The sequence below is a fragment of the Saccopteryx bilineata genome, chromosome 4 (assembly GCF_036850765.1).
Source record: "Saccopteryx bilineata isolate mSacBil1 chromosome 4, mSacBil1_pri_phased_curated, whole genome shotgun sequence".
In the NCBI taxonomy this organism is placed as follows: domain Eukaryota; kingdom Metazoa; phylum Chordata; class Mammalia; order Chiroptera; family Emballonuridae; genus Saccopteryx; species Saccopteryx bilineata.
In genome coordinates this window covers 47,192,157-47,199,184 of record NC_089493.1, presented here as the reverse complement: position 1 = coordinate 47,199,184, position 7,028 = coordinate 47,192,157, and the positions used below count along the sequence as shown (strand labels likewise).

At 42.8% G+C, this 7,028-nt stretch overlaps 1 pseudogene; it reads right to left on the bottom strand.

The window, feature by feature from the left end:
* Window positions 1-200: 200 nt before the first annotated feature.
* LOC136335427 (nascent polypeptide-associated complex subunit alpha pseudogene) lies at window positions 201-5,665 on the bottom strand (annotated as a pseudogene).
* Window positions 5,666-7,028: the final 1,363 nt, after the last annotated feature.

Below are 7,028 nucleotides of genomic sequence, written 5' to 3'. Positions count from 1 at the left end.
GGATGATGGCCAAGGTCAAGGCCTAGTCAAGAAGAGGGCTCAAAGGAATCTGACTCCAGTTTGGTCAAGGAGAGTCTTTGTAACATGTAGTAAACTGACTGTCTACTGCAGAGAGGAGACTGGGGCCCCTGGTGCAGTTCATCTGAGAAGGGCAAGAGCTCTTTTCAGACTTGTGCTTGGAGACTATACACACAGAGGGGCTATGCAAGGGCCCGGGCCTTTTCCGAAGGGGTAGCTGTAAATGCTGCAGGAGTCAGCAGCGGAGCTGGGCACAGCTTTCCACCACCACCCAGTCCTGCCACACAATTTGCTGTTAAACCAGATCCAGAAAGACTTGAAAGTCTATGGTCGAATATCCCAGAGTCAAAGTGGGAGAATCACTTTTTGTTAGTGTTATGTGTTAAAAAATATTGGAAATACATTTTTAGATTTTAAACTTGATCTGGTGTTAGGTAAGGTAATCGCCTCAAAAACTTACTCAGTTTTTTTTATTTTGACAAAACATACAAAGCATAAAATTTACCGTTTGAGTATACAATTTGGTGGCATCAAAGCATGTTCATTCATCACATGAAAGTATGTTCATTTCACCACCTGAAACTGAAACTCTATATCCATTAAACACTAACTCTTCACTCCCCCCTTCCCTAGTCCCTAGCACCCATTGTTCTATTTTCTGTCTCTGTGAATTTATGTATTCTATGAGGTGCTCTATGTACCTCATGTAAGTGGAATCACCCAATATTTCTCCTCCTGTGACTGGCTTACTTCACTTACTATGTCTTCAAGGTTAACCCATGTTGCAGCTTGTGTCAGAATTTCCTTCCTTTTTAAAGCTGAATAAGATTCCATTGTATGCATATTCCACATTTTGTTTATACATTTATTCGTCAGTGGACACTTGGGTTACATCCACCTTTTGGCTGTTGTGAATAATGCTATTAACAGGGATGTACAGATAACTGTCTGAGTCCCAGCTTTCAATTATTTTGGATATATATATATATATATATATATATATATATATATATACTAGAAGTGGAATTAGAGGATCATGTGGCAGTTATGTTTTTAATTTTTTGAGGAACCATCCTACTGTTTTCCACGGTGGCTGCCTTCCCACTGGCAGCGCACGGGTTCCAGTTTCTCCACACCCTCCCATTTGTCATTGTGTGTAACCATCCTGATGGGTGTGAAGTGGTATCATTGTGACTCTGACTTGCGTTTTCCTAATGATTAATGATGTTGAGCATCCTTTCATATGATTACTGTTCAAGCCCTTTGTCCATTTATAAATTGGGTTGTTTGTATTTTTGTTGAATTGTAAAAGTTCTTTAAAGATTCTGGATATTAATCCCTTATCAGGTGTATGATTTGCAAATAGCTTCTCCCATTTTGTAGGTTGGCTTTTTATTATTTTTATTTTTATTTATTTTTTATTCATTTTAGAGAGGAGAGGGAGAGACAGAGAGAGACAGAGAGACAGAGAGAGAAGGGGGAGGAGCTGGAAGCATCAACTCCCATATGTGCCTTGACCAGGCAAGCCCAGGGTTTCGAACCGATGACCTCAGCATTTCCAGGTTGACGCTTTATCCACTGCGCCACCACAGGTCAGGCTGTAGGTTGGCTTTTTTTTTTTTTTTTTTTTACAGAGGCAGAGATAGACAGGGACAGACAGACAGGAATGGAGAGAGATGAGAAGCATCAATCATCAGTTTCTCATTGCGCGTTGCGACTTCTTAGTTGTTCATTGATTGCTTTCTCACATGTGCCTTGACCGTTGGCCTTAAGCAGACCAGGTAACCCCCTGCTGGAGCCAGCGACCTTGGGTCCAAGCTGGTGAGCTCTTTGCTCAAGCCAGATGAGCCCGCGCTCAAGTTGGCGACCTAGGGGTCTCGAACCTGGGTCCTTCCGCATCCCAGTCCAACGCTCTATCCACTGCGCCACCACCTGGTCAGGCTAGGTTGGCTTTTTAATCTGTTGATTGTATCCTTCAATACACAAAAGTTTTAAATTTTGATAAAGTCCAGTTTATCTATTTTTTTCTTTTGTATTTTTTTATTTTGACACCATATCCAAGAATTCATTGTCAAATTCAGTAAAACATTTTCCCCATGTTTTCTTCTTAAAGTTTTATAGGTTCAAGTCTTTAATACATTTTGAGTTAATTTTTTTATATGGTATAAGGTGTGGATCCAAGTTTATTTTTTGCATGTGGATATCTAGTTTTCCCAGTACCATTTGTTGAAAAGATTATCCTTTCCCCATAGGATGGTCTTGGCACCCTATTGATCAGTTTTATTTTATATTTGAAGAAGAAACTATTAGAATAACATTATTTTTAGATGTGCATTTCACTTTTCTTTATTTTTTTATTTTAGTAAGAGGAGGGGAGGCAGAGACAGACTCCTGCATGCCCCCTGACTGGGATCCACCCAGCAATCCCACCAGGGGGCGATGCTTTCCCCATCTGGGGCCGCTGCTCTGTTGCACCTGAGGCCATTTTAGCACCTGAGGCAGAGGCCACAGAGCCTTTCTCAGCACCTGGGGTCAACTCACTCTAATCGAGCTTTGGCTGCAAGAGGAGAGAAGAGAGAGAGAGAAACAGAGGGAGAAACAAGAGGGGGAGGGGTGGAGAAGCAGATGGGCACTTCTCCTGTGTGCCCTGGCCAGGAATCGAACCCAGGACTTCCACACACCAAGCCAACACTCTACCACTGAGTCATCTGGCCAGGGCCAGATGTGCATTTCACCTTTTAATCACTTTTTCAAAATCTATTCACCAGCCCTTTAATCAAGAATCAGTGTGGGTAGTGACTTCATCCCTATTAGGGTGATGAGACCTGGCCAAATAAAGGACTCTGCCAGTCTGATGGTACTTGCATAGTTTGAGGAAACTCAGACCTCTCTAAATTTTTTTTGGTGGGTATCCTACCGATTAAACTTTCCTCCTAGGGAACACATTCCTTGAGCCTAACAAACTTTTAGAATGCCAGCACAGCCTGACCAGGAGGTGATGCAGTGGATAGAGCATCAAACTGGGACGCAGAGGAACCAGGTTCAAAACCTCAAGGTCACCAACTTGAGCACAGGCTCACCAGCTTGAGCACGGGCTCACCAGCTTGAGTACGGAGTTGCCAGCTTGAGTGAGGGATCATAGACATGACCCCATGGTCGCTGGCTTGAGCCCAAAGGTCACTGGTTCAGCCCAAGGTCATCGGCTTGAGCAAGGGTCACTCCTTCTGCTGTAGCCCCTACCCCGGTCAAGGCACATATGAGAAAGCAATCAATGAACAACTAAGGTGCCGCAATGAAGAATTAATACTTCTCATCTCTCTCCCTTCCTGCCTGTCTGTCCCTATCTGTCTGTCTCTGTTTCTGTCACACACACACCTAAAAGAATGCCAGCACACATGGAAGAAATAAAAAAATACTAATCACTTACACTTCAGTGTGAATTCATTTACAACATGACTTTCCTCCCAGTTAATCAACTGAGGAGAAGGGACTTTTAACTTGAACTGTATTGGAGGATTGGGGAGAAGTAAAGGGAGAGGAAAATGTCACATTCCGAAGAGGGCAGGACAAGGGTGTGGTGCTACCCTGGACAGCATGAGGCATTGAGCGCCCTGGCTGGACCCAGAAGAGAGGACCAAGGCCCAGAAGGGGAAGTAGGAGGATCTAAAGATAAATTTTGCCTACTCCACAGCTGTGCCAGGGAGAGGCCCTGGAAGTGAGTCTGAGTAATCCATAGAAGTGCATGACCAAGACCTGGCCCTTTCGGATTTAGTTTTAAAGTAGCAGCACATATTTCTCCAGGCCTGGCAACATTTCTTTTAGGTATTGTCAGTCCGGTCCTTTTTTGGAGGGAAAAATGTCAAGATTTCAACTCGATTTGTGGCGGTGAACACACAATACAGTGTACGGATGATGTGTTGTAAAATTGTGCACCTGAAGCCTGTATAATTTTGTTAACCAGTGTCACCATAGTGAATTCAATAAAAAGAAAAAAACTATTTTTACAATGAAAAAAAAAAGATTTCAGTGCTGAAAAGCATCTAACAAGAGGATTTTCTATCTGTGACCCCCTCCCCAGCTTTATTACACACACATACACACAATGATCAGTTTGGGGGGTTTGTCATGATTTTGAAATGATTCTAATCTGAGTTGATTGCACATATTTAAATAGCAGACATTTACCATGTAGACTGTGTTGTTGAAGTTGGATACTTCTGGTAAGTAGTGGATATTATATATATATATATATTTACTTATATATATATTTATATATACAGTGTGTCTGTAAAGTCATGGTGTACTTTGACTGGTCACAGGAAAGCAACAAAAGACGATAGAAATGTAAAATCTGCACCAAATAAAAGGAAAACCCTCCCAGTTTCTGTAGGATGATGTGGCAGTATGTGCACATGCGCAGATGATGACGTAAAATCGTGTATACAGCAGAGCAGCCCACGGCCATGCTAGTCGAGATGTGGACGGTACAGAGGAAAGTTCAGTGTGTTCTGTGGCTCGCTAAATTTGAATCCGTGACCAAAGTGCAACGTGAATATCGGCATGTTTATAACGAAGTGCCACCACATAGGAATAACATTACTCGGTGGGAGAAGCAGTTGAAGGAAACCGGCAGCTTGGTGGAGAAACCCCGTTCTGATAGGTCATCAGTCAGTGCCGAGTCTGTAGAGGCTATACGGGATAGCTACCTAAGGAGCCCTAAAAAATCTGTGCGTGAGCCCACATCGAACTGTACTGAATAGGCATGAAACTGGGAGAGTTTTCCTTTTATTGGTGCAGATTTCACATTTCTATCGTCTTTTGTTGCTTTCTTGTGACTGGTCAAAAGTGCACCATGACTTTACGGACACACTGTATATATTTTTTATCTATAAGAAGCCATAATTTTATTAATGATAGAAACAGTACAAATTTCAAAGCAAGTTGCAGTTACTTTTTTGAAACACCAAAAAACAAACAAACAAAATAGTTCTTGTTTTTAGATGGTTACACTGTGAATTCCATAAAATAGCATCTGCAATATTATTACTGTTGTTCTACGAGGCTCAGGCTGGCTTTGCTCTTGATACATTTGCTTGTGACATGACCAATTTTATGTCCTTACCTTCCTTCCACACCTGTTCCTTCAACTGCTTCTTTGTCACGCTGCTCTTGTGCAGTTGGAGTCTGTATTTTTTGAATGTCTGAGACAGCTTCACCTTGAACTTTGAATTTCTCAGCAGCTGCTAGCTCTGCTTGATAAGATAAATCCTCACTCTTGGCTTCCCCTAAAACTATGTAGGTATCTGAAGCTAGGCTCTTGTAGACATGTGGTTTTTGTGATGACAAAGAGGATATTCTTAGATTTTCTGACGGTGACTCTAGTAACCCCTGTAACCTATTGAAGACCATATTTGGACAGTCTTCCGTGCCTTTTTGCACTCCAGCTCTGTTTTGCCTTATTGGCAGTTCTTCATTGATTTCAGCTGCTGCCTCCTGGGCTTGTTGTGTGGCTGCCTGTGTGGAATCCTGTTCCTCGAGCTCTGGTGCTGATTCATCACTGTCAGATTCTGTTCCAGACCCTGCCTCAGCCTGGGGCTGTGGTGATCCCACTCTGTAGCGGGACAGTTTCTGCGGCTTCACTAGGCATTTGTGGAGAACACAGAACCAAGATGGCTGAATACTAAACATTTTAATAATCCATTCATATATTTCAAGAATTAGAATGTTTTTTAAATTATTAAAGATTGACATTTTGTCCAGCTCCTGTTTCTAGCCAAAATCATCTCTACTACATACTAAAGAAAATAATTTTAAAATTTGATTTTGTTTTCTCTAGAGTATCTTTTATTCGCAAAGGAAAAGAGATGTACCTAGATCACATCCAAAATTTGTAACTCATTAATTGGCCACATAGGCATCAACCATGCTGCATGTTAGTCCCATAAAAAGTACCACTGATGCAAACCCTCATTCCCTCGGTTCTGTGCTAAGGGTTCTGCCTCTATCACAGAGCTACTACTTATCTCTCATGTCTTGGTCTTTGTACTGTAACAGGAAAGTTGACTTGTGACACTAGAGTGCGTGATAGCACAAATCACTCTGGCCAATGCCTTTTCTCTTTAACAAATTACACTTGATTTTTTTTAAGACCTGTATTTAACCCCACATCACAGAACAAGTACAAAATTCCAGTGAGCAATTTTAATTGTATTTCTTGAAACCCTGAAAATAGCCATGAGATCTTAGAAGTTGTCTAGTGCAGCCTAAACATAACATATCATTTTGGGGCATGCATTATTAGTTCTTTACTCCTCTCCCCATAACTGTTACTTTTATTTTAATAATTTTTTTAATTTAGAAATTAAATTTAATAGGGTGACATTGATCAGGAAGAGTAGGTTTCAGGTGACCATCTCTATAGCATCTGAACAGTTGATTGTGTTGTGTGCCCATCACCCCAAGTCAAATCATCTGCCGTCACCATATATTTATTACTCTTTACTTCCCTCCCTCCACCCCTCCCCCATAATCACTTTACTTTTGTCTATGCCCATGAGGCTCAGTTTTTTTTTTTCTTTTTTCATTTTTCTGAAGCTGGAAACAGGGAGAGACAGACTCCCGCATGCGCCCGACCGGGATCCACCCAGCACGTCCACCATGGGGCGACGCTCTGCCCACCAGGGGGGCGATACTCTGCCCATCCTGGGCGTCGCCATGTTGCGACCAGAGCCACTCTAGCGCCTGAGGCAGAGGCCACAGAGCCATCCCCAGCGCCCGGGCCATCTTTGCTCCAATGGAGCCTTGGTTGCAGGAGGGGAAGAGAGAGACAGAGAGGAAAGCGCGGCGGAGGGGTGGAGAAGCAAATGGGCGCTTCTCCTGTGTGCCCTGGCCGGGAATCGAACCTGGGTCCTCCGCACGCTAGGCCGACGCTCTACCGCTGAGCCAACCGGCCAGGGCCCGAGGCTCAGTTTTATATCCCACCTATATGTGAAATCATATAGTTCTTAGCT